The sequence below is a fragment of the Oncorhynchus masou genome, chromosome 5, assembly GCF_036934945.1.
Source record: "Oncorhynchus masou masou isolate Uvic2021 chromosome 5, UVic_Omas_1.1, whole genome shotgun sequence".
In the NCBI taxonomy this organism is placed as follows: domain Eukaryota; kingdom Metazoa; phylum Chordata; class Actinopteri; order Salmoniformes; family Salmonidae; genus Oncorhynchus; species Oncorhynchus masou.
The window spans coordinates 47666695-47694239 of record NC_088216.1 but is presented as its reverse complement, the minus strand read 5'-3'; the positions used below and the strand labels follow the sequence as shown (position 1 = coordinate 47694239).

Genomic DNA, 27545 nt, shown 5'->3' with positions numbered 1-27545 from the left:
ACAGGCAGGGAAAGGAAAGGGTGTGCGTGTGTGCGTGTGTGCGTGTGTGCGCGCGCTTGTGTGTGCGTGTGTGTGTGTGTGCGTGTGTGTGTGTGTGTGTGCGTGTGTGCGCGCGCGTGTGTGTGTGTGTGTGTGTGTGTGTGTGTGTGTGTGTGTGTGTGTGTGTGTGTGTGTGTGTGTGTGTGTGTGTGTGTGTGTGTGTGTGTGTGTGTGTGTGTGTGTGTGTCTGTGTGTGTGTGTTACTGTGTACGTGTGAGAGAGAGCGAGAGAGAGAGAGAGAGAGAGAGAGAGAGAGAGAGAGAGACGGTTGGGATAAAGAAAGGGATAGAGGTGAAGGAGAGACAGTGACAGAAGGAGTGAGAGCACAAGAACTCAAATGCATTTTCTCCATTAACCCAACCTGAGTGGATGGTAACAGTTGGTGATACGGCTGGTGATACGGTTGGTAATGCGCGTGTCTATCCTGTGATCAAGGCTCCAGGTGAGGAGATGAAGAGATGAGTTGTGTTCGGTGCTGTAGATGTACTGGTTAATCTGTGTGTTTGTCCAGCTACGCAAAGCTCAGCCCACGGAGGCTTTGTCTTACACAACACAGAGAAGAAGAGAGCAAATAGATGGGTCAGGGAATGAGAGAGAAAGGGAGGGGAATAGAAACAGAGGGGAAACATTTTAAATGTTTTTGGAGAGAGAGGGAGAAAGAAAGAGTAAACAAGCTTGGGGATAGAGGTAATGAGAGACTCTAAAAAAGGGGATAGATAGAGAAATGACAGCGAAAGAGGAAGGCAAGAAGAGATGGGGGAAAAGAGTAAGAAGGAGAAGACAGAGAGGAGATATGGAGGGAATGATAGATAAAAGTAGAATAGAAAGAGAGGAAACGTTCAAAAACGTATGGGAGGAAGAGGAGGAGGAGGATAAGAAGGAAGAGGAGGGTTGATACCTGATCTATCTCTAATGCTGCAGTGCAGGGACCTGTCAGAGGGTGAATTAACCATCTGCACGTGCACGCATGGACACACACACACACACACACACACACCAAGGTTATTATAGTAAACTAAAACTTGAACTAAAACTAATCATGAAAAAACAACTTAGTGAAATAAAATTAAATAATTAACAAACCTGTTTGGAAAACTAAAATTATACTGAAACTATTATCTTTGACTCCAAAACTAACTCAAATCAAATTTAAATAAGACATTCATTATGTTCAGTTTTTTTCTAGTTTGGTTATCATCAGGCCTCTGAATCTGGCGGGTCACATTGAGATTGACTTCATCATTTAAAGGGAGACTTGGCGAGGTGACGTTGCCGCGAGCAACACCGCAGATATTGGGCTTGTTTGAGTGGATAAAGCAACCAAAAGTCGAGGAGTAGAGCCGGGGGAGGTGCATCTGCGACAGCCGAGAGTCAGACACTAATGTGGTTTTCCGACAGCAAGGCTCAGATCAACATGGCAGTGTTGCCAGGATGACATCAGAAACTGCAGAAACTTGCAGTCGACTGCAGTCAAAACATCGCATGGTTTTTGTAAAGTTAAATGCAGTCGACATTTATGCGCAAGTCTGAAAAAATGCCCCCCCCCCCCCCCAGAATGCAACACACTTTGACGGGCAGTGTCCATCAACTTGACAAAAGTGATCCGCTCAAACGAGCCCATTGAGATAAGCATAAAGTCACACAGAGTATGTGCACAGGTGCACTTCACGCCGCTACAACGTGGTAGCTATGGGACCAAAACAGAGGAGAACTTTTACCTCACGCTTCAACACACCTGGTTGTTGTCTGCAGGGAAACCCGACCTTGGTGTTGAACTACCCTTTAAGATTAGGTGTTGTACTATCCCTTTAAGATTTGGTGTTGAACTTCCCCTTTAAGATTTGGTGTTGACCTATCTCTTTAACGTTTGGTGTTGACCATAGAGACAGATAGAGGACTCATATAACCTGTTTTAGCATGGGAATTGCCATTGAGGGCTTCCACCCTTTTGAAGTAGTCAACTGGGTGGGGATTCCTATGGCCTTGGAACGATCAGCCAATGATCAGAGCATTGTCTTCTTCTTCAAATTGTGTTGCCTATGGTATGTCAATGGCTTTAAGCTATATCGCTGACATCTAGTGGCTACAATAAATAAATGACAAGTTTCGATTCAGGACTCACATCACTGCATGTGTCAGTAAATCGGCAATATTAGCTTCATGCTTTTTTCAAACATAAAAGAAGAAGAAAAATTACTACTTTAAAATGTAGATTTTGTGCTCTATGGTGTTGACCTGTTTGCTTTAAAATTTGACCTGTCCAATCAAAATTTGGCGTTGAGTTGTCCCTTTTATATTTGTTTTATAAATGTCCCTCTAATATTTGGTGTTGAACTACCCCTTAAAGATTTGGTGTTGACCTCTCCATTATATATTTGTTGTTGTTCTATCCCTGTAATATTTGGTGTTGAACTACCTTTTCAAGATTTGGTGTTGAATTATCCCTTTAAGTGCAAAGGGAGGGTGTCAGTCACAGAAGAGCTGAGATGTTGACTGGCACCTCTCAGCCTGTAACGCCTACATGTAGAACAGGTGCTCATGAATATCAGATGCAGTGTTTTCATGCGTTGGCGTTTCTTATAGGCCTTGGGCATAGATTCTCGCCTCTGTATTCTATCAGGTCTTATATGTAGATGCAGTAAAGGTGGTTTACTGACTGAACTATGTTCAAACTGTCAGAAAACTGAAGACTCATGTTAGCTCCCCTAACTAATGCATAGGCTTTAGCTCAGAGGGATAACTCAGGCACAAAGGTATGACAATATCGATTTGTGACTTCCTCATTTGTGTCTCTGTTTTTGACCATAACCACAAACCAGGAATCAAACCAAAAATCAAACCCTAACCCTAAGACCATGATGGCGCACAGAGCTAGTTAAATAAAGATTAAATAAAAATGTACCTTTTGTGTTAAAAACAAATCTTCAGGCAAGATTGCTCATTATGCGAGCATAATTTACCGAACCCCCTCTGCTACACAACTTCACTCTCACGACTCTGCTACACAACTTTAAACACATGTTGAACTCATTTACATTTGAAATCATTGCACTGTATGCTAGAGTCGAGACCATTCTCTCTCTCTTTCTTTCTCGCTCTTTTTCTCCAAGCTAATAACATGTTTGTGTTCCTAGAACACTCTGTTATCTACATATGGTCGCAACTATTTTAGCAACCCATCTCATTGTTTCAACCAGACTGCATTTCTTTTTCTACCTTTAACCTATTTTTGCTCAGTGTTTACAAATACTAATACAGCACATGGAACGTTTGAGTCAAATGTCCACTTTCATAAATTATATTAATTCATCAAATAATTGAATTTTTCTATGATTTGAGCATAGAGGGAAGATAGAAATGCATGTAAATCTCTCCATATATGTACTGACAAAGTATGACCGGTCGTTTCCATGGCTACCCATGCACATAATGTGTATTTTTATGGTGAGTTAAAAATGTTTTTGTTTTTTTACCTAAAACCCACTAGAGTCGGATTCCGTGCCCCCGCTGAAATCTAATTAGCATAATACAAAAATCCCCATCAACATCTGCCGGTTTAAACTGGAGATATCTGGGGGCAGAGCCGATGTCGCCCTTCCACATCTGCGGTGAAAGGTGGCAGAGCTGGAGCGGTGTTTGTCAGACCATGACACATCCTGTAAATCGCTCTTCTCACCAAAAGGCCTGTGGTGTCCGATGTATGAACATTTTGAAATCATTTCATATGTTAGCTTTGTAGAACCCACTGGAGGCCCAGTGCAGTCAAAAACTTGATTTATTGTATATATTTCCAAACTATGAGATTGGAATAATACCGTGAAATTGAGAACATTATGATAATGTCCAGTCTAGAAGCTGTTTGAAAAGACTGCCTGAAATGTCAGCCTGTTTTGGTGGGTTGGAGTTTTGGCCTTCCATGGTGACATCACTGTGCAGTAAATTTGATAAATAGACCAAAAGGACACAGAGTTACAAACCTCTCTGCCAATAACTGCTCATTTTCAGTTGACCTCTCTCCTCTCAGACCACTCCCAGACAGTCCTACCAAAATTCTTGCTTGAGAAAATGCTCTTTGCTAAGAAGGTACTGAAACCGCTACCTTGGAAACAACCACTGCATTCATATAAACCATGTATCATCAGTAGCCTACATAATCTGCTGTATTTGGGCTATACACAATTCACTACGTATTTATTTGGACAGAGGAGCTAAAACTTGGCTATATACTCCAGCGTTTTGCATTTTAGATCAAATGTTTTATATGAGGCGAAAGTACAGAATGTCATCTTTTATTTGAGGGTATTTTCATACATATCCGTTTTAGCATTTAGAAATAAATGCACTTTATGTATATAGTCCCCCCATTTGAAGGTGTCATAAGTATTTGGACAAATTCACTTAAATGTAGTCAAAAGTTTAGTATTTGGTCCCATATTCCTAGCAAAACTTGCTGGATGCATTTGCAGTTTGTTTTGGTTGTGTTTCGTATTATGTTTTTTCAAATGTATTCAACCTTTATTTAACAAGGCAAGTCAGTTAAGAAACAAATTCTTATTTACAATGAAGGCCTTTCCGGACAAACTTCCCTTAACCCGGACGACGCTGGGCCAATTGTGCGCTGCCCTACGGTCGTTGTGAACAAATGTTGTGAAACTAGTTTCAGCATCATCTCTGTAACTTTGCCACTCATCATTACTCACCATTCATTCATGATTACCCAGAATCATGGTAGCACCCAGAATAATGTAGATTTGCTCAGAAACATTACATTATTATTCTAATGACTTGCCTAGTTAATTAAAATGTTAAAAAATAATAATTATGTAATAAAAAGTGACTCAAAATGACTCATTTCTATTGGGCCCAACATAATCCGAAACACTATTTAGGCCTATAGGTACATTCTTATTCTACTAAACCTTAGGCTACTTGTGGAGTCTTAATCAAACATGTATTCCTGTATTGGGGACATGTAACCAGGCCTAGGCCTAAATTGAACCATTTCATGAATCACACCGTGGAGGGCAGAGCTGACAAGCAACAACGCAGACCTGGGACGGAAATATGATAATTATATAGGTTTCCTGATGTCATTACGGGACTATTCAAGCGGTCATCGATTCAACTGTTCAAGAGAAACGATCATGTCTCCTCAAGGATCCACTTTAAATGGGTAATCCCGATTGTGTCCCTCCCTCTTTCTCCCTCCGCCCGCCTCCCCCTCCCGCTCCGTGGCGGCGCTCGCTTCAGACGCTGTATATCTCTTTCGTTTTTCCAGCCACGGAAATCGGTGAACCGATCTTTCTATAGTTCGGAGATTGGTTGCGTTTATCTGTACTTTTTACCGCGGATGGACGTGAACCCAGTCACAATTTAGCCTAAACAAAACAAGAAACCTTGCGGAGTGAATCTATTGGGACTGCTGCTGTGCATTCGGACCACCAAGAGGATCCTTCCTCTGCGCGATATTTTCCTCCTATTTGGAGAGGAAGGGTGTTAGTTTTCGAAGTGAAATCTCAACAGTTGGTTTCCATTTGGGACTCATAACGCGTTGGTCTAGTTTGTCACACACTCCACGTCAAGTTACCGATATCTAAAACAAAGGGAAAATCTACAAAGTGCCACGATCAAGCCCGTCTCTGTGCAATGCCACAGTTGTCACATCGGAGCCCAGATGAGGAAAAAACAAAATCGTAGGCTATAGCTTGCACTTCTACAGCACGCATATTTGCGCCGATCACATAGTGGTAAATACCATCTCACTGATTTCTTTCCCCATCTCAAAGGCACAATATCAATATAGGCACTGATTTTTTTGGGGGGGTGTATATGTGGTGTTTTTCGGTGTCAAACTGTACGCCTACTCACTGAAATACCTTTTGCACTACCCAGCTCTGACAGAAGCGGAAGAAGACTGAGATACGGGATAGTGGATTTACCCGCTAGTGCAGTGTGATTGTGTGTGTTGGTGAGCTGAGAGGAGCGCTCACTTAGACCATCTCCCGCCGTCTGGTTGTCATGTAGGCTACCTAACCGCCTGACTGCCCTCAGCATCCGGGTAAGGACTGCAGCCTCTACCCTTCTCTTCCAAATTTCATGTTATTTTCCACAGGTGTATGAGTGGAACGAATGAATGGTTTCGTGCGATGCGTGTGTTTTGTACTGGCTTTACCAATGCACCATCCGCCTGTTGTCTGCAGATAACGAGTTCAGTCTTGCTGGGAGAAAATAGTCAAGTTGCAATAAACAACCTCCCCTAGTTTGGTAATAAACACTGGTGTTTTATAGGTGGGAACAGCTAATTTCCGTATGGGGGGGGTGCGGCGCGGCTACTATTCAGACAGGGGGTCTGTGTCCTTCACCAATGAGTGTTTGTCGCAACAGTTTGTCTCAGGTAGAACATGAATGGTTGGTCATGTCTGGGGAGGCATTTTATGCGCTCGTGGGTTTATCCTATCGTTTTATTTGGAGAATCCGCGTAAATGTCACAGACGGCAATGCGCAACTGTCATCAGGGTCGTCTCGTGTGTATTTGATCGTGCTCGCGTGTGCGTGTATTTATCTGTGCGTATCTTTGTGTCTGCATTATTGGATATGCCGGTTTAGCTTGATCCATTAGTTGTTCCTAGTTCAGATTCTACATGTCAACTGTAGTGAATGGTTGTGCTTTTTTTTGACTCAAACAGAATGTTTAGCTCGAGCTTCGAAAGAGAAGAGACAACCTTGTTTAATTAACAAGCGCTCGCTGGTTGCGAGAAGTAAATCCTTCTTACATAATTTCCAAGGGATGGGCATCGGCTCTCCTCTCCATTCTCCTTCCTTTTTCTGGGTGTGTCCTCGCGCTATTGCGTTTCTACAGAGGGAGACCCCGCAAAATCTGCTCGTGACTATTTTTCAGATTGTGTGACCTCCAAAGGAGGTCATCGGGGCTGTTATTTTCCTCCGGCTGCGGAGTGTCAGGGGCCACGGCTATTATTGCAATATTATTATATTCAGAACATTCAGGTTGATCTCACCCCTTTAAAGCCGGCCTTTATCCCATATACGCACTTTCACCTTCACTCTAGACTAGACTAGGTGTGACTGCTGCAGTAAACTGAAAATGTCTAATCATACTGTAGGCTACACCTTCCCCTCAGGAACAGCCTCAGAAAAACATTACATATTTAACTTATTGACTACTATTTGTTGTGTGTTTTAATGCTGTAACATACAGTACCAGTCAAAAGTTTGGACACTGACTAATTCAAGGGGTTTTCTTTATTTTGACTGATTATACCGTGTAGAATGAAAGTGAAGGCATCAAAACTATGAAAAAAACACATTGAATCATGTAGTAACCTAAAAAGTGTGAAACAAATCAAAATATATTTTATATTTGAGGTTCTTCAAATTCGTCCCTCTGATAAAGGGTATCAACCTTTTTATAGCAAAATGTAATTGCTGGTTCAAGACGCACTCTGAACTCCATCGTACTCCACACTCTGAACTCCATCGTACTCCAGACAGAACAGCAAATGGTGACGTCAGCTTCTCAGTGTGACATTGTCATATAGATTGCCGTTCCCCTCCGCAAACGTCGCAGGCATCAACCAATGGTTGCGTGCCACGGCGTCGACTGACGTATTGCTATAATATAGTACCGTTAGCTGATACGTATACGATGCCTATCCAGGCGTTGTAAGATCTGGCAGGGGTCAGCAACTTCTGAGCAGAGGATTGTGTCCTCTGTCCTTGTCCCATGGTCCCGTGGGACATCCTTTTCTGCCTCGTTAATCCACTAGTCACATGCATGAATGACTGCCCCGGTGTCTCCGCCATGCCACTCTCTGGAAGTCACCCTCTGAGTTTTCTCAGCAACACGTGATAATGGAGGTCCCTCAAAGCGAGTTAGTAGGGGCAAGGGGGGTGGTTAGGGATTCACAAAATCTCATCAGTCCCGTCATAAAGACATCATGGCTACCGACCCTAATCATTCCCAGCTTCCTACTGGTCCGTCTCTTCTATCTAATCAGCTACAGCTTCCTTCTTGCTCATCCATCCTTCAAATCTCCACTGTGCCCGAGGGAACTTGTCTGCCAAGGTTGATGGGGGAAGTTGCCCCTTTAAGCTAATATATACACTTGGGACAGTATGCTACTCTTCAGTGTTGGTCCCAGGGGCCCACAAGGATAATAATATATGCCATTTAGAAGACTGGATTGCACTCCCTGTACTGTCATGAATTCCCTGTGGCAATTGAACCCACAACCTTTGTGTTGGTATCATCAGGACCACACGGAGGCACATCCTTATTGTCCAGGGTTTGAACACAGACAAAACTCTGTCATACTGCACCTCTTTGTCTAAACTGTGTTATTGTGAATGTGTCTTGCACACGTTGCTACAGGGTTGACGGGCTCTGTGTTACGTGTTTTTTATTTGTTTTTATTGGGTTTTGTTAGTGTTTTGTTGGTCCGTACTTTAGTGTTTGTTTTGTTAGTGGTTTTTTTAGGGGGTGTTTGTTATGCTAGTTGGTGTGTATTGCGGACCTGTAGGCCTGTAGTGTTATTGTGCCGCAATTGTTCCATATATGTGACTACCATAATTAATATTCTAGAATTCACTGTGCTGCATCTTCCCAACTAAATTGTACATGTTCTATATTTTGTCTTACGCTCTGGGTGGGCTTGGGTGGCCTGCCAGAACTGTGTCCCTCTAGGAAACCTCATCAGTAGCGATCTAAATAGAATGCAATAACCTAGCAACTTCCAACGTCCATTATACTCACTTCTCTTGTTACGTTTGTACATTTTTTTTTTCTTCATGTAACCAACACCGCTAACCCATTATTGAAGGTTTTTCTACAGGACTGTTTGTTCTGGGCGGTAATGTTTCAATTCCCGATTTGGGTGGGAAGAGGGGACATCTTCCAAAAGGATTGGGCTCATGCAGAGGCTGACCGGTGTATTTTCCCTCGTTCAAATCCCCCGCTCCTCAACCCTCTTCTTATTCCATTCCTCTCTTCAATCCCCATTCCCCCCCCCCCCCCCCTTCCTCCTCATGTTCAGGATTGAGTGAACTAAGAATTGAGTTAACCTCTGCTATGAATCGTGACTCTGAGACTAAGCCCCCGAAACCAAGAGCCCCTTTAGAACCCTATCTCATCTCAGAAAGGGCCCCACACACACACGCGCGCGCACAAACACATACGCACAGAGAGTGTTAAGCCTGCATTGCTGGGTGAGTTTGTTCTGAGTCCTATCCCAGCTGGAAAAGAGAGAGGAGATAGATATAGGCCTGTGGCGTTATGGTGCTGCTACACTACATGACCAAAAGTATGTGGACATACGTTGATAATATCATTACAAAATCATGGGGATTAATATGGCGTTGGTCCCTCCTTTTACTGCTATAACAGCCCCCTCTTCTGGGAAGGCTTTCCACTAGATGTTGGAACATTGCTGCAGGACTTCCATTCAATCACAAGAGCATTAGTTAGGTCGGGCACTGATGTGGCTCGCAGTCGTCGTTCCAATTCACCCCAAAGGTGTTAGATGGGGTTGAGCTCTGGGCTCTGCAGGCCAGTGAAGTTCTTCCACACCGACCTTGACAAACCATTTCTGTATGGACCTCGCTTTGTGCACAGGGGCATTGTCATGCTGAAACAGGAAAGGGCCTTCTCCAAACTGTTGACACAAAGTTGGGAGCACAGAATCGTCTAGAATGACATTGAATGGTGTAACTTTAAGATTTCCCTTCACTGGAACTAAGGGGCCTAGCCCGAACCATGAAAAACAGCCCCACACCATGATTCCTCCTCCACCAAACTTTACAGGTGGCACAATGCATTGGGGCAGGTAGCGTTCTCCTGGCATCCGCCAAACCCAGATTCCTCCTTAGGACTGCCAGATGGTAAATCGTGATTCATCAGTCCAGAGAATGCGTTACCACTGTTCCAGAGTCCAATGGAAGCGAGCTTTACACCACTCCAGCCGGGGCTTGACATTGTGATCTTAGGCTTGTGTGCGGCTGCTCGGCCATGGAAACCTGTTTCATGAAGCTCCCGACGAACAGTTCTTGTGCTGACGTTGCTTCCAGAGGCAGTTTAGAACTCGTTAGTGAGTGTTGCAACAGAGGACAGACGATTTTTACATGCCACACGCTTTCAGCACTCGGCGGCCCCCTCCTGTGAGCTTCTGTGACCTACCACTTCGCGGCTGAACTGTTGTTGCTCATAGATGCTTCCACTTCACAATAACAGCACTTACAACTGACCGGGGCAGCTCTAGTAGGGCAGCCATTTTATGAACTGACCTGTTTGAAAGGTGGCATCCTATGGCGGTGCCACGGTGGAAGTCACTGAGCTCTTCAGTTAGGTCATTCTACTGCTAATGTTTGTCTATGGAGATTGCATGGCTGTGTGCTCGATTTTTATACTGTTAATAACCAAATCCACTAATCTGAAGAGATGTCCACATACTTTATATATAGTATAACTGCCAGGCACGCAGAGATGCGTGTTGCCACCTGGGTGTATATAATATGTTTTAGACTAAATCTATACATAACACACACACACACACACACACACACGTGGGTGTGTATATGTCCCAGTTACGCCTACATTCAACTATGATATCAGCAGTATTTTTGCTTCATCACAAACAAGGTACTAGGGTAGTGAATTGATGTTATATTCAGCTGTAAGCAAGGAAAGTTAATCTACAAAGCTGGAAACTACTGGTATCTTCTTGCATTGTAAAGTGTTCTAGACTGTAATGGACATTGTTTTGCGAACACTTTCGACATTTCTAGCTACATGCCATATTGCATTATTCAAAGGCACTCAACCCTAATTGTTCCTGTAAGTCACTCTGGATAAGAGCGTCTGCTAAATTACTAAAATGTAAATGTTAGCTTCTGTGCAGCATAAGTGGTGATGCAGGCCAGACTCTATGTGAGTGCAGTGGTTCAGGCTAGAGCTAGCAATGAGTAAGTAGAGCAGGCACGTTGCGCTTTAAGGGTGCATCGGCTGCACTGATAGACAGACTTGATTCTCTCTCAATCAGTAGACGACATGAGACACATTTGATAGAAGTACCGAAGGGGAAAAATAATTATAGTACCGAACCATTTTTCCTGTTCTTGTATCGAAAAAGTACAGAAATTTTGGTATACAATGCAACACTCTTCTCTTCTCTCAGCTCTCTCCTCTCCACTCCTTTTCTCTCCTTTGTTCGTCATCGTGGCAAATTGTTTTGAGTGTTTTTGTTCTGTATGTGTGTGTTTAGTCATGATGAACTTCTCGTTAAGGTGTTGCAGACTGCTGCTGAGGATGTGATGAGCTGTAAGCAGGCTCCATCAAGTGTGTGTATGTGTGTGTGTGAGTGTGAAGTGACAGCTCAGCGCACACACAGCTGCTAGATGTGTTGTGAGTTGTATTAATAGAGCGTGGAAGTGAAGTGTCCCCTGAGAGTCCCTGTGGTGCATTGTGGGATTGTGGCGTGTTGACAGGATCGACACAGAGTAGAGGTGGGGGGTGGTGGGGGGGCGTGCGGCTTCAGCTCATTATCACAAAACATCACTGGCGTACTCATTAAGACAAACACACACCGGTTTCTGAACACATGAAGTTGTCATTGTTGAGTTCATCTATGGTGCCAAACAATGTGACTCTTTGTCCCTGCTGCAAGGGTGTGTGTGTGGATATTAGCAGACAAGATAAAAATGTAGAACACTGACTAAGAAGTTGGATTGATTAGAAAACATGCTAATGAAGGAGAGAACGCGATGGCGAGAGAGGCACAGAGCGATAGAGAGAACAGGTATGAGTAAGGGAGGGGGGCGAGGGATGAATGGAGCGGAGAGGGATTGTGACCGAGAGCGGAAGGAGAGCAAGTCCAAGGCAAGAGGATTATATGGAGACCGTGAAAGAGGGCCATTAACATATGCTGTCGGTGATGAAACCGGTGTGACTCTAGTACCCAACCCAGATGGTTGTTTACATTGAGAGCACACCTACATTCATACACACATAGTGAAGCAAGGGACTCTTAGATAGTAGGCTACTGAGTTATTTCCTGCATTCTTTTATCATCCTCCGCAGCATGGTTAATGCACGCCCGTTTGGTCATTGTGGCTTTATCTATCAGAGCAAATTGTTGACGATCATAAATAGCAAGCCTCTGCATTTTAGTAGCACACTGTCTCATCTTTTTTATTTTTAGATATTCAAAGCAAAATATGCTCTTTAGATCATCGCAGTAGTGTTCAAAAGAAATGTCCTGTCTCTCGCTTATACCTATTATTGTTGCCATACTGATTTATTGTTTTTAATGTCATAGTCTGTCCCACTTTGCTTGGCCTTGCCACTCTTGCTATAATAAAGCTGATCTGAAGTGGAATTTGAGACTGGCAGAGAGGGAGGGAGAGAAGAAGAGGGAGAGTGGTGAGGTTAGGATGAAGTGTAGTCATTTACTGGAACCAATGGAATGTATTTGCATGGAGGGAGAGAGGGGGAGAGAGGGGGAGAGGGAGGGAGGGAAGGATGCACTGCATGGGTCGTGGAGCTCACGTTGGCTCCAGAGAAGGAGCGCGACGCATTGCACTCGTTTACTGAACTCACTATGTATGGTAACAGTACGGCAGTTAAACTCACAGAGGAGAGGTGGATGAGGGGACAGGAGAGGGGGTGGGACAAAGGGGTCCGAGGTGGAGTGTTGTAGGCGCAGAGGAAGTGGAGATCTGGATGGTTTCCTCATGTTCTGTGTTTCCTCATGCATATTTTCTCCTCGCCATTTCACTTCCTGATATTTTAACGACACTGGGCTGAGGCCTCTCCCTCTCTGTCCCTCTTTTACATCTGTTTGTGTTTATGTTGCCTGTGCGTGTGTGCGTGTGTGTGTGTGTGTGTGTGTGATGTAGTTGTTTAGTTAAATGTGTGTTTAAGTAGCCAGTGTATGTAGTTCTAGTGCTGTAGTTGTTTGGAAGTCTGGCGGTAACAGTAACACACGTCAGATGTAGCTGCCGGGCCCAATGCCAAGGGGGAACTCTCTGCCTCCATCCCCTTGTTCTCTCCCTCTGTCTCCTCTGCTCCCTGTCTTTCGTACTCCCCCCCCCCCCCCCCCCCCGTCCTTCCTCGTTTTCCCCGTCACTCCTTTTTCCTCCCTGTCTCTCTCAGTTCATTCATCATTCTCCCTTCTTTCTCTCTCTGGGATGGGGGAGTTGGTGTGTGTGTGTGTGTTGTGTAGTTAAATGTGTGTTTATGTAGCCAGTGTATGTAGTTCTAGTGCTGTAGTTGTTTGTATGTTTGGAAGTCTGGGAGTAACAGTAACACACGTCAGATGTAGCTGCCGGGCCCAATGCCAAGAGGGAACTCTCTGGCTCACTGCCTCCATCCCTCCCTCCATCCCCTTGTTCTCTGCCTCTCTCTGCTCCCTGTCCTTCCTCATTTCCCCCGTCACTCCTTATTTTCCTCGTCTATCTCTCGGTTCATTCATCGTTCTCTTTTCTTTCTCTCTCTGGGTTGGGGGAGTTGGGGTGTGTGTCGGGGGTCTGATCTGTCCACCCAGACCAGCCTCCAGACAGGCGAGTGTTTTATAGCGGTCACCGCCTTAAACTCATGTGCACACACACACACACACACATATCGTCACAGAGATTAACTGCTCGGATATTTCTGCGCTACATTAAGCTAGTTTACAAATCACACACAATGCTATTAAAACAGGGTTTTGTATTAAAACTGATTGTGCATCGTTAGCTGTTGGTTATGTAATGAGGTGTGTGTGTGTGTGTGTGTGTGTGTGTGTGTGTGTGTGTGTGTGTGCGTCCTGTGTCTGGAGCAGTGAATGGGGGTTGAATGCTGAATGCTGTATTTGGGTTGAGAAACAGGGTGTGGTGCTGTTTGGACATTATTACTGAACACAATGAGGCTGTGCTGTTCTCTCCTACTTTGGCTGTTTACTGAATATATATATATATATATATATATATATATAACACACACTCACTCACTCACTGAACTTCATTCAGTTGACTAGCCCAACATCAAATCCAAAAAGGAAATAGGAATATTATACTGAAATGAAATGTGTCTGGAAAACCTGAAACAGACGTATTTGGAAACCTTACCGAACTGCTCCACTAACGGAACAGAAGTTATTCCACGTTTTATACAGCATAAACCAACCGATTTCTACATGTCCGTTCATTCCTCTGACAGAGTTCGAAAACATTTAGTCTGCTGTTATATATGCTCAGTGGTGTTAATTGAATTAAACTGGCTAGTCTGCGTGTATCAGTGTTCCTGCTTATTTGAGGTTTAGGACAAACCTTTCCGTGTGTGTCAAACAATCAAAGGCGCCGTTGTCCTTGACCTAAATAGCTCTGCGTTATGATCATATGAATGCTGTAAATAACGTGTTTTTTCCACTGCTGCCCGACGTGCTGGTCCCATTTAAACAAGAGGCCTTACAGAAGGAGAAGGGGAAAGGGAGAGCGAGTGGGTGCGGAGACCGAAAAGCACATGGGTGCATTCATACCGACGCTGTATGTATTGTGTAGTTCCTACACGCCTCTTTTGTATGGAATGAAACATCTGATCAACTCTATACATCGCGTCTAGCTGCTGAGTAAGCTGATTGTGTCACAGAACAGAGACAAGGAGAGTGGATTCCAGAAGAGCGAATGAGGACGAAGCCGTAAAGATTGGGAGGACTGTGAGATAGGATTGTGAGATACGCCCGTCCCATCCCACAAGTATCAATGGCTCTCTGTGTTTGCGTCACTGTCTCAAGCAAACCTGGTTAGCACACATTCCAGTAGCATTAGCATGACTTCATTTAAAACAAGCGGTGGCACTGAGGTAGGAATGCTGGTGGTTTGCTGAACACCCTGAAAAACCACGACATTTGTTGTGCCTCAACATCTGGGACCATCTTGTGACAGCAGTAGAGGAACAACCTTGCAAAACAGTCATCCTGAAGCTGACCAAACTATTTTTCCTAAAGAACTAGCACTTCTCTCTCTCTCGCTCTCTCTCTGTGCGCGTGTTTCCAATGTCTTGAGGGTCGAATGAGTCTCGTTCAGTCTAAACTCTTGTCGCTTTAGTAAATCATCACTAATTACACAATGTGACCTTGCTGCACATGCCAAGTGTTATTTGTGACATTTTAGTAGTAGTCAATGTTGGCCAACATTGGATACCCCCTGCTGTTTACTTATATATATATATATATATATATTGCTCAAAAAAAATAAAGGGAACACTTAAACAACACAATGTAACTCCAAGTCAATCACACTTCTGTGAAATCAAACTGTCCACAGGAAGCAACACTGACTGACAATACATGTCACATGCTGTTGTGCAAATGGAATAGACAACAGGTGGAAATTATAGGCAATTAGTAAGACTCCCAATAAAGGAGTGGTTCTGCAGGTGGGGACCACAGACCACTTCTCAGTTCCTATGCTTCCTGGCTGATGTTTTGGTCACTTTTGAATGCTGGCGGTGCTTTCACTCTAGTGGTAGCATGAGACGGAGTCTACAACCCACACAAGTGGCTCAGGTAGTGCAGTTCATCCAGGATGGCATATCAATGTGAGTTGTGGCAAGAAGGTTTGCTGTGCCTGTCAGCGTAGTGTCCAGAGCATGGAGGCGCTACCAGGAGACAGGCCAATATATCAGGACACGTGGAGGAGGCTGTAGGAGGGCAACAACCTAGCAGCAGGACCGCTACCTCCACCTTTGTGCAAGGAGGAGCACTGCCAGAGCCCTGCAAAATGACCTCTAGCAGGCCAAAAATGTGCATGTATCTGCTCAAACGGTCAGAAACAGACTCCATGAGTGTGGTATGAGGGCCCGACGTCCACAGGTGGGGGTTGTGCTTACAGCCCAACACCGTGCAGGACGTTTGGCATTTGCCAGAGAACACCAAGATTGGCAAATTCGCCACTGGCACCCTGTGCTCTTCACAGGTTCACACTGAACACATGTGACAGACGTGACAGAGTCTGGAGACGCCGTGGAGAATGTTCTGCTGCCTGTAACATCCTCTAGCATGACCGGTTTGGCGGTGGGTCAGTCATGGTGTGGGGTGGCATTTCTTTGGGGGGCCGCACAGCCCTCCATGTGCTCGCCAGAGGTAGCCTGACTGCCATTAGGTACCGAGATGAGATCCTCAGACCCCCTGTGAGACCATATGCTGGTGCGGTTGGCCCTGGGTTCCTCCTAATGCAAGACAATGCTAGACCTCATGTGGCTGGAGTGTGTCAGCAGTTCCTGCAAGAGGAAGGCATTGATGCTATGGACTGGCCCGCCCGTTCCCCAGACCTTAATCCAATTGAGCACATCTGGGACATCATGTCTCGCTCCATCCAACAACGCCACGTTGCACCACAGACTGTCCAGGAGTTGGTGGATGCTTTAGTCCAGGTCTGGGAGGAGATCCCTCAGGAGACCATCCGCCACCTCATCAGGAGCATGCCCAGGCGTTGTAGGGAGGTCATACAGGCACATGGAGGCCACACACACTGCTGAGCCTCATTTTGACTTGTTTAAAGGACATTACATCAAAGTTGGATCAGCCTGTAGTGTGGTTTTCGACTTTAATTTTGAGTGTGACTCCAAATCCAGACCTCCATGGGTTGATACATTTGATTTCCATTGATAATTGTTGTGTGATTTTGTTGTCAGGACATTCAACTATGTAAAGAAAAAAGTATTTAATAAGAATATTTCATTCATTCAGATCTAGAATGTTATTTTAGTGTTCCCTTTATTTTTTTGAGCCGTGTGTGTGTGTGTGTGTGTGTGTGTGTGTGTGTGTATACATACATACATACGTGTATACATACATACATACGTGTATACATACATACATACATACGTGTATACATACGTGTATGTATATATTTTTTATGTATTTTTTTATTGTAATCCAGAGTGATGTCGCTTGACAGCATGCCTCTGAGTGATTGGTTAGAAGACAGGCTCAGGGTCATTGGCTGATGTGGGGTGTTCTGCCCCAGAATGCAACACAACACCGGGTGTGTAGCCAAGCCAGCATATAACCTACACAAATGGAATTAGAAGTGGAACCCAGCTAGTCATTATGAATGAAACCATGACAGCAGCGAGGCAGTACTAACATGCCATCCAACCAAGTGGACCGATCTCCCTCCGTAATATGATTCTGCTCTCTACTGTTCACTCCTGATACGTGTCATTCTCTTCCAGTGCACCGCAGTTCACCATGTCCCATTCAAATACATTTTGTACTACTTGCTTCAGTTTAGTGCTTGATTTCATTAGTCTCAAGTCATTGAATATATCGGGGAGTTGGCTGTAGGCCTATACAGCTCAGCCATTGTATCCCAAACAAGACCACCATAATTCTGAATCAATCTTTTGTAAACACCAAAGCGGGGCTGTTGGGGATAGGGCCAGCCCGTGACCACCGGTGTCTCTGCGATCAATCGAACAAGAGGTCAGCTGAATAGGGTCAGGACCAGATGTAGTTTTTTGTTGTTGCCTCTAACCTCTGGCCACACACACTGGTAGCATGCTCAGTGACACTACGCTCCAGGGTGAGTGGTTCTATAATGGGTCTCTCAGTATAAGAGCTGTTGTGTTACCGTCTCAAAAGTAGACCACTTTAACAGCGTTTGTTTTTCTTCCTCTGAAACCGTTAACTTCCTATTGACACAATGTCAAGCTGTTAGTCCAAAAAGACTTAATCCACTGCAAGGTATTTCACTCAAAAATGGAATACTGCCAGTAGAGATTGTATCCTGTGCATCACATTTAATGTAAAAATATCTCCACTTTTAAAAGCTCCAGTCCTGGAGAGCCCGTTTTAGAAGTAGTGTGTGTGTGTGTGTGAATGGGGAAGCAGGTATGTGAACAGGCGTTCACGCCGAACCCTGATTTGTGTTGGACTCCATACAGGCTGGGATTTGTGGGAGGTTGGTATGGTGCCTCTCTCATCCTTAAGCACTGGTACGCTCCCTCTCTCTGTCAGTTGATTCAGTTAGATGTATCTGCTTGTGAGAGGGAGGGGGGAGGGAGAGAGGGATGATATGACTGGCCTTTATCTGAGGGACCTTCTGTGCTATCTAATAATCACTGCTGTAGCCCCCTCCTCCCGACACACACACACTTTTTTTTACAATTCAGGGGATTTATACACTCTCCTTTACCTCAGCCACCCATCTTCTCTCTCCCCGCCCAATCTCCTTGAGGTATTGTGTGTGGAACTTGCCGCGATAGGTGGTTGGGGGGGGGGGAGGGGGGTGGAGAATTAGGCATTGGTGGCTAAAGGGCCGTCTCTATTTCTCCCACAGAGCGCTTGGGAAATGAGAGCTTCAACTTTGGTTGAATATCATGTCAGATGTTTACTTAGCAGCCTTCACACTGTGTAATTAGCATAATTACACACTGTCATCTAACCACCTGTTGGTTTTAGTTTTTCATTGTCAGTCTCTGTAGCCAGTGCCTAGACCTACCGGCTCTGTCTCACTTCAGAATTCGATGTACATCCATGTTTCTCAAATGTCAAATTGTTAAGGTTGTGGTGTTTAAAGTTAAGTTTAGGCATTCACTCCGAATTCTTGAGGTTAGGCATTAACTCGGAATGGTTAAGGTAAGGGTTAAGGATTGGGATAGGATTAGCTAAAATATAAAATCTACTTTATCATTCGTTCGAACTTGCAACATTTGCCTCGAACTTGCCTAGTTAAATAAAGGTAAAAAAAAATAATTATACAAAAATATTCCACAACTGAATCCTACTTGAAGGTAACAGTGCTCACTGTTGCCCCTGGTGGTCAGTTTACACATCTCCTGACATGGATGGATGTCGAATACTGACTTGTATCACAGGTGACCTGGCTGGCCTAGACAGCAAGAGATGAAGGGGGGGACGGGTTAGGAAAGGGGCGATGGAGGGGAGAGAAAGCTGAGGAGGGTAGATGGAAAGGAGATTCAAAGGGAAAACAGGGGCGCAGAGAGGACACTAGATGAGAGATGGTGGTGTTGAAGTGGGGAGAATGGGAGTAAGGGAGCGGGGGAGGAGAGGGAGAGTGGAAGACTGTTGAAAGCTCTTCTGAGCGATTCTAATTAAGAGATTAGCATATCCTCTGAGACTGCTAGCGTAACCACGGCCTGCTAGCACTAACGGCCAAGACATGTCGCAATTAGGAGAACAAGGATCCGCTGGTGCTAAAGTAGACCTCTCTGAGCTTGGTCCGCACACACACACACACACACACACACACACACACACACACACACACACACACACACACACACACACACACACACACACACACAGAAAGGACAAGCAGTCAGCGACACTTCGCCTGAGCTTGTTTTAAGACATGTCCTATCGCTCCAACGACAGACTACTGCAGAGCTACAGGCTTACATGGACTGTTTCAATGTTCACCAGAAAGGGCTTCCCTTTAAATAGCATCGGTTTAGAGGCCCCGTCTTTTCTGTACATGGGTGTTCAGGCCAACACAAGCTCATCTGTACTTGGGGATACCTCCACATCTGATCAGGCGCTTATCTGAACCAGGTGACAGTATCTCTTCATCCAGCCTGGATGTAGGCTCGGCCCAGTGGAGGTCAGCTGCCAGCTAACTCATCCAAGGCCTGGTCTAAACCTGGTCTAAATCAAAGGTTTTTTTTCCCCTCCCTGTGAGCCCTCTGGTTCTCATTAGCCATGGGCGCTGATTGAGAAGGCTTTATAGAGCACAGATGTTGATATGCACTTCAAAGGAGTCCCCTATAGGTAAGAGTGCTGAGAGTGGAATGACTTGGTTCATTCATGGAGGTGTAACTATTCATTGATACAGATCTAGGATCTTAATTTGAGCCAGTTTTCTACCGCAGGAAATTAATTATGTGAATTATAATGAATGGGCATTTCTTTTGTAGGGGTTAGAGAATTTCTCGTAGTCTGACATTTTTAAGTGGAATTTACAAACTTTTTAGAAGCCTTTTTAAACCTTGAATACACAAGTTTGCATTTCCTCCTGTGCAGGAAAGTTCTCAGCAACAAAAGAGTGATCAAATTAAGATCCTACATCTGTAGATGTTGCAATAGCCTAGACATCCCCAGCTGTAAGAGATATTGGTCAAGTTATTACTATAAATAAAAAAATGTATCTCTACTGACAAATTAATATATGCTATAAATCTGGAAAATAAATTGTACATGAAGACCTGGCTTATAAGTGACCTTAACAAAAAAAATAGGGATATTATTAATAATTGCTTTATCTGAAGGTTTATTGATGAGCCTAGTATCACATTCATGAATTCGTATGTTTTCTAAAGCTTGTTTTGTATCAGAAAACACATATGAAATGAATCAATGGCTACAGGATGAATGATAATGGCATATGATTGATACAGGGAATGTATGAATAAAATAAAGAAATTCCAGCAAATTGTTAGATATTCTCAATTTGGATAGACTGACATTTACACACTCCACTATCTTTAACAGGTCACGCGGGTGCATACTGTGAAATACTATTTCCTATATTTCTGTGAATGGAGGGACGAACTTAAAAGGGCAAGTAATGGTTCAGTTCTAATGTTTAAATGATCCTGTTCCAATCAGGAGTTGCTATATCCATTTTTGGGCACCTGAGTGGCGCAGCAGTCAAAGGCACTGCATCTCAGTGTGAGAGGCGTCACTACAGACACCCTGGTTCGAATCCAGGCTGTATCACAACCGGCCGTGATTGGGAGTACCATAGGACGGTGCACAATTGGCCCAGCGTCATCCGAGTTTGGCTGGTGTAGGCCGTCATTGTAAATAAGAATTTTGTTCTTTACTGACTTGCCAAGTAAAATAAAGTTTTTAAATAAATAAAATATTTAAAACAAATATTTATCCATAGATTCTTGAAGATTGTAACTTTTTAAATGCCTCTTGAGCTTAGTTCAACTGTTGTACCCCATCAGACCCCAAAATATAAGCTTGTTTTACTCCGTTTTGTAAACAAACACTATAAAGCCTATTGTTTCTACTGATTATTGCTGCTTTAACGTTAACCTAAAGAGCTACACATTACACCTCATGCCAATGCTGGGGAGAGAAAGGCCAATTTAGTTGTGTAGTTACAGTCAATAGATAGAATGGGGGTCTTCGGATGTTGCGCGCGGGTGGTCCTGGGCTGTGCAAGGCAGAAATGGTCCGAAGTAGAGGTTTGGTGAGGAACGCTAGCGTTGGCCTTCTGACTGAGCTCTTGGCGGGATCAAATCAGAAGCAAGCTGCTAATCTGGAATACTGAGCTCGGCTTCAATGGGGAAAATGACAACTCGCAAGAGGAAGTCCTTTTTCGGTAGTTCGTCTAGAAGTCGTCTTGACAGTCACCGTCTGACAGCCAAAACATTCACTGGAACGAAAGTGTGAAACGTTTTCCGCTGTTCTTTTATTCCTCCATATTGAGGGGAAGGTTGAAGATGTCCCGCCAAACCATCTGACCCTGCAGATTTGGTTCAAGCTCTGAAAGGGGGAGAAAGCCATGTTACGCCTCTCCTAGGGTTGGTATGTTTGTGCCAATTGGAGAAATTAGAAATGGGTCCATAAGTGTCCATAGAATGTTCTGCGTGTACCATACACTCACAGAAACAGTCCAATAGAGAATGAAATGAGGTTTGCAGTTCCAAGGCACCAAACCGGCATTGGTTAGGTTACACATTGCATGATTACTTGTGATGCGCATATTATACCTTGCAATAACATAGAAAAACGAAATAATGTCACACAACGTACTTTACACCAACCCCGAGATGTTATGAGTCCTTCATGTTTGATGTGCTGTTAGGAAAGGTGGTCTCGATCTTGGTCCGTTGTTGAATGAGTAGGCCTATTTTCTTAGAAAAAGACTTGTCACTTTCCATGGTCAAGTGGAAGTAGGCCTCTCTGGATCAGGACTTTATTGCCCAGTCATATACTGGAGAAAAAAGCATTCCAGCTGGGGCTCTTCTGGTTTGTCTATAATATGTTCTATAGCCCTGGATGAAGATAGCAGGCTTGATTGGGGCCTTTTCCTGGTCAAGCCTGGCTTAAAGGGACTTCTTCTGGCCAGTGGGGTCAACAAGGGTTCCTAGTCTGAAGGGGGTTTATTGGCCCCTGTACAGTAAAAGGGTTTTGTGCTGATGTGACGTGAGCGTCCACTCCTACACAGCTATGTCCATGCTACTGCAAAACCGTGTGTGTGTGTGTGTGCTCATTTAGTTGATGAGAGATTAATACGCAAACAAAAAGAATGCAGGAGAGGTACAAACTCTGAAAGGCTTGAAAGTCACCTCCTTTGAAGTATTCATAACACAAACCATACAACAAAAAGTAAAATGCATAATGAAAACAAAGTGGCTAATTGTGGCTGACGGTTGGTTGAGGTGTGTTTTGTAGGTGTGTTTGTAGTACCTCTCTGTTCGCCTGCGCTCATCTCTGAATGTCAACCTCCAGCAAAGGTAAAATAAATTGGCCGGCTGTAATGGAAGCTTGTCATCTGTCAGTGCAGTCAATTCCCACTAACAAGTGTGTGTACACACACACACACACACACACACACACACACACACACAATCACAATCACACTGATCACACACGCACACATAGCGTAGAGCTGCCAAGAGGAAGGACTTTAATTCAATGACAGCAGTCAACCATGATCAGTGGCAACATTCCCATGTGAGATGGAAAACTTACACGCACAATTATCATATGTGCGTATTCGTGTCAACTCCAACCACAACCCAAGTAGAGTTTAACACAACTTGTCCTTCAATGTTAAAAAAAAGGCTTTTACCTCAATTTGCTTAAATCCCTGTTGCAGGAATTTGCTTTTTTCTCGAGCTTTCACCAACTCTGAGAGATGGTTGGATGTTGTTTTTAGAGCTAGGGTTGGTTGCTCTGTGAGTTGAGGTTTCAACAACCCTTCTTTTTATGGGACAGAGGGACCAGATTCACCTTCTAAAGAGTTTAAGATGAGCCTGGGCCAAAACCAACAGGATCAGCTAGAGATGAGACTGTCTGTGTATTTGGCTACTAGTACAAGGGACTGGCTTTTGGCAATTGTCCATGGACTCACCATCACTATGGCAACATGTAACATATCCACCTTTTCTTCACTTTCTTTCATGTACACTGTTGTTTCTCTGGTTAGTTTTGTTTCTTTGTCCTTTGGTCTCTGCACTAGTCAATTCTCTCTCTTTCTGCCCTCTCTTTCCATGCGTTTCATGCGTTTCCCTCTCGCTCTCTCTTCCCCTCTCTCCGATTCTTCTTCTTCTTCTTCTTCCTTCAAACATTTTTAGCTCAGTCTCTCCTCTTGTCTCTTTCCATGTGTCTCGTGCTTACTCACCATGTCCCTCCCTCTCGCTCGCTCTCTCTTCCCCTCTCTCGCTTCTATCGTTCTTCTTCCCTCAAATATTTTTAGCTGTCTCTCCTCTTCTCTTTCCATGTCTCGTGCTTACTCACCAGGTCCCTTCCTCTTCTCGCTCTCTCTCTACCCCTTTTTCTCTCCCCCTCCCTCTATCGTTCTTCTCTCCTCAAACAATTTTAGCTCAGTCTCCTTGTCTCTTGCCCCTTGACTCGAACGTATTCGCTATATTCCTTGCCCTTCCTCTTTCCACATGTTTTTTTCTCTTGCCTCTTTTGCATAAATCTTTTTCTCACTTACTCTACTCTTTACCTCTGTCTCAATCTTCCTCCCCCCGCGCTCTCTCTACTCGTTCCCTCTGTCTCGTTCCCTCTTCTCTGAGCGGGCCCTCTCATTTAGTAGCTGACAGCATGGAATAATTTCTAAATGGAACCAGAGCCCACGCACCCCTGGGAGTGGCTCAGAGTGCTTGGGCACACATACAGCTCATTGTTCTGTTCAGTGAAAGAGGGAGGAGGGAGGGAACGACAGAAATAAGGAACCAAAAAGGTAGGTAGAGGGGAAAGATGGAAGGAGGAACCATTTGAGAGGGAGGAGAGTCCTGCTTTAGCCAAATGTTTCCTCGATAATCTCTCTTTACAAGCTTTTAGAAAACACGCGGTGTGTAGTTTTACATTCAGACTGAGGAATGTGATTCCACCGTCCACCCAGAGTAAGTCGGCAAGAGGGAGGAATGGAGTATGGGACAGGAATGCCAAGAATGAGCTTAATGCATGAAACTATAGTGTGTGCGTGCATCTTTTTTGAATTTCCATGGGTGCTTGTGTGCAAGCCTATGCCTACTTACAAGCCTGTATGTTTGTGTGAGTGTGCATGTGTATGCATGTCTGTGAGAATGCTTGTGTCTTCATGCCTGCCTGTGTGTGGTGGTGTGGGGTGGGAGGGGCAGGGGTGTGATCATGTCTCTGCTTCAGACCCGCCCTCTCAGATCAGTGTGGTGACATTCCAGACCAGGACACACAGAGAGACGGGTCATTTCCTCTTAAAAGCCCCAAGAGCACCAACACGACTTTATAGGAGCATATCACATTTTGTGTCAATTGAAAGCTAATGACTATTTTCCATCTTAAAAAAATAAAAAGCAAAGGCTTTGATTTCTGGTCACACAGATGGAGAGAGTCTTTAAACTCTATTAGGACTACATCAAAACACACTCATGTTGAAGAAATGGTCCCTGACAACGAATATAAGCTTTTATATTTAGTTTTGCAGAAATGATTTGCCTTCTGTAAGTTTAACAAATATTGCCTAGTGTCTTGTCATTCTGTTACCAAAAACCCACACATCTTTAAGATTTTTTTTATGGATAGCAATTTTGTTTATGAATTATTAAGTGACTAAAACATGTCACGATGTTACCAAATTGGTAACAGTGACAGATCAGTAACAGAATGACTGCAATTTAATTGGCCACTATAGGAAATCATAGTCACCAACCGCAGTGGCATTAGAGCACAGTAAAGTAGAGTAAAGAAAGGGATACTACAGTAGAGTAAAGAAAGGGACACTACAGTAGAGTAAAGAAAGGGACACTACAGTAGAGTAAAGAAAGGGACACTACAGTAGAGTAAGGAAAGGGACACTACAGTAGAGTAAGGAAAGGGACACTACAGTAGAGTAAGGAAAGGGACACTACAGTAGAGTAAAGAAAGGACACTACAGTAGAGTAAAGAATGGGACACTACAGTAGAGTAAGGAAAGGGACACTACAGTAGAGTAAGGAAAGGGACACTACAGTAGAGTAAGGAAAGGGACACTACAGTAGAGTAAAGAAAGGGACACTACAGTAGAGTAAAGAAAGGGACACTACAGTAGAGTAAAGAAAGGGACACTACAGTAGAGTAAGGAAAGGACACTACAGTAGAGTAAAGAAAGGGACACTACAGTAGAGTAAGGAAAGGGACACTACAGTAGAGTAAGGAAAGGGACACTACAGTAGAGTAAGGAAAGGGACACTACAGTAGAGTAAGGAAAGGGACACTACAGTAGAGTAAGGAAAGGGACACTACAGTAGAGTAAGGAAAGGACACTACAGTAGAGTAAGGAAAGGGACACTACAGTAGAGTAAGGAAAGGGACACTACAGTAGAGTAAGGAAAGGGACACTACAGTAGAGTAAGGAAAGGGACACTACAGTAGAGTAAGGAAAGGGACACTACAGTAGAGTAAGGAAAGGGACACTACAGTAGAGTAAAGAAAGGGACACTACAGTAGAGTAAAGAAAGGGACACTACAGTAGAGTAAGGAAAGGGACACTACAGTAGAGTAAGGAAAGGGACACTACAGTAGAGTAAAGAAAGGGACACTACAGTAGAGTAAGGAAAGGGACACTACAGTAGAGTAAGGAAAGGGACACTACAGTAGAGTAAAGAAAGGGACACTACAGTAGAGTAAAGAAAGGGACACTACAGTAGAGTAAAGAAAGGGACACTACAGTAGAGTAAGGAAAGGGACACTACAGTAGAGTAAGGAAAGGGACACTACAGTAGAGTAAGGAAAGGGACACTACAGTAGAGTAAAGAAAGGGACACTACAGTAGAGTAAAGAAAGGGACACTACAGTAGAGTAAGGAAAGGGACACTACAGTAGAGTAAGGAAAGGGACACTACAGTAGAGTAAGGAAAGGGACACTACAGTAGAGTAAGGAAAGGGACACTACAGTAGAGTAAGGAAAGGGACACTACAGTAGAGTAAGGAAAGGGACACTACAGTAGAGTAAGGAAAGGGACACTACAGTAGAGTAAGGAAAGGGACACTACAGTAGAGTAAGGAAAGGGACACTACAGTAGAGTAAGGAAAGGGACACTACACGGTAGAGTAAGGAAAGGGACACTACAGTAGAGTAAGGAAAGGGACACTAAAGTAGAGTAGAGGAAAGGGACACTAAAGTAGAGTAAGGAAAGGGACACTACAGTAGAGTAAGGAAAGGGACACTACAGTAGAGTAAGGAAAGGGACACTACAGTAGAGTAAGGAAAGGGACACTACAGTAGAGTAAGGAAAGGGACACTACAGTAGAGTAAGGAAAGGGACACTACAGTAGAGTAAGGAAAGGGACACTACAGTAGAGTAAGGAAAGGGACACTACAGTAGAGTAAGGAAAGGGACACTACAGTAGAGTAAAGAAAGGGACACTACAGTAGAGTAAGGAAAGGGACACTACAGTAGAGTAGAGAAAGGGACACTACAGTAGAGTAGAGAAAGGGACACTACAGTAGAGTAAGGAAAGGGACACTACAGTAGAGTAAGGAAAGGGACACTACAGTAGAGTAAGGAAAGGGACACTACAGTAGAGTAAGGAAAGGGACACTACAGTAGAGTAGAGAAAGGGACACTACAGTAGAGTAGAGAAAGGGACACTACAGTAGAGTAGAGAAAGGGACACTACAGTAGAGTAGAGAAAGGGACACTACAGTAGAGAAAGGGACACTACAGTAGAGAAAGGGATACTACAGTACAATAGAGAAAGGGACACTACAGTAGAGAAAAGGATAATACAGTAGAGTATAGCAAAGAAAAGGACAGAGTATAGAAAATGATAAGGTATAATAAAGGATAGTAGAGGTGTAATGTAATATACATGACTGTACTGAATATTACACTATTTCACTATACCAAATGTGGTTTTGTTTGGGGGCGGAGCTCATTAGAATAGTAACCAGTTTGTAGAATAATACCCAAACATGCAAAGGAGGATATTACATTTGTTTACCTTTTTTGTGTACATATTCAGGATACACCTCCATGAATAAAATGGCATTCATAACTAATCATTTCTGGAAAGTACAGATTGAGGATCCATGATGTCATTCTGTTACCAAGTGTTGAGCCACTTCACTTACTGTAAATATTTTTCTCAAAGTCAAGGTGTCATAATCATAGCTGACACCCCAGTCTTTCCGCAGACATTTTTTGAATCTTTATTTAGAGTAGATGTTTAACGTTGTTTTTGGAAAACGTGGTCACGTAAACTTGGAGATTTTACTGTCATTCTGTTGCCAAAATGTATGTCTGTACTCTTCAAGTAAATGTGTTTTAGTAAAATGTTCAGTAGCAG

General features: G+C 43.9%; 1 protein-coding gene across 9 annotated transcripts in view; it reads left to right on the top strand.

The window, feature by feature from the left end:
* Nucleotides 1–319: 319 nt before the first annotated feature.
* The window catches only part of LOC135539729 (plasma membrane calcium-transporting ATPase 1-like), a 150393-nt gene continuing 123167 nt past the window's right edge, over nt 320–27545 (top strand). For 5 of the 9 annotated variants that reach the window (XM_064965802.1, XM_064965796.1, XM_064965805.1 and 2 more), the window contains exons 1-2: nt 5278–5786; nt 5932–6097. The gene's annotated coding sequence lies outside the window, so the exon portion shown is untranslated. Of the gene's footprint in view, nt 482–5277; nt 5787–5931; nt 6098–23927; nt 23980–27545 lie in introns of those variants that run through there. The other 4 variants (XM_064965798.1, XM_064965797.1, XM_064965799.1 and 1 more) reach the window with 4 other exon arrangements.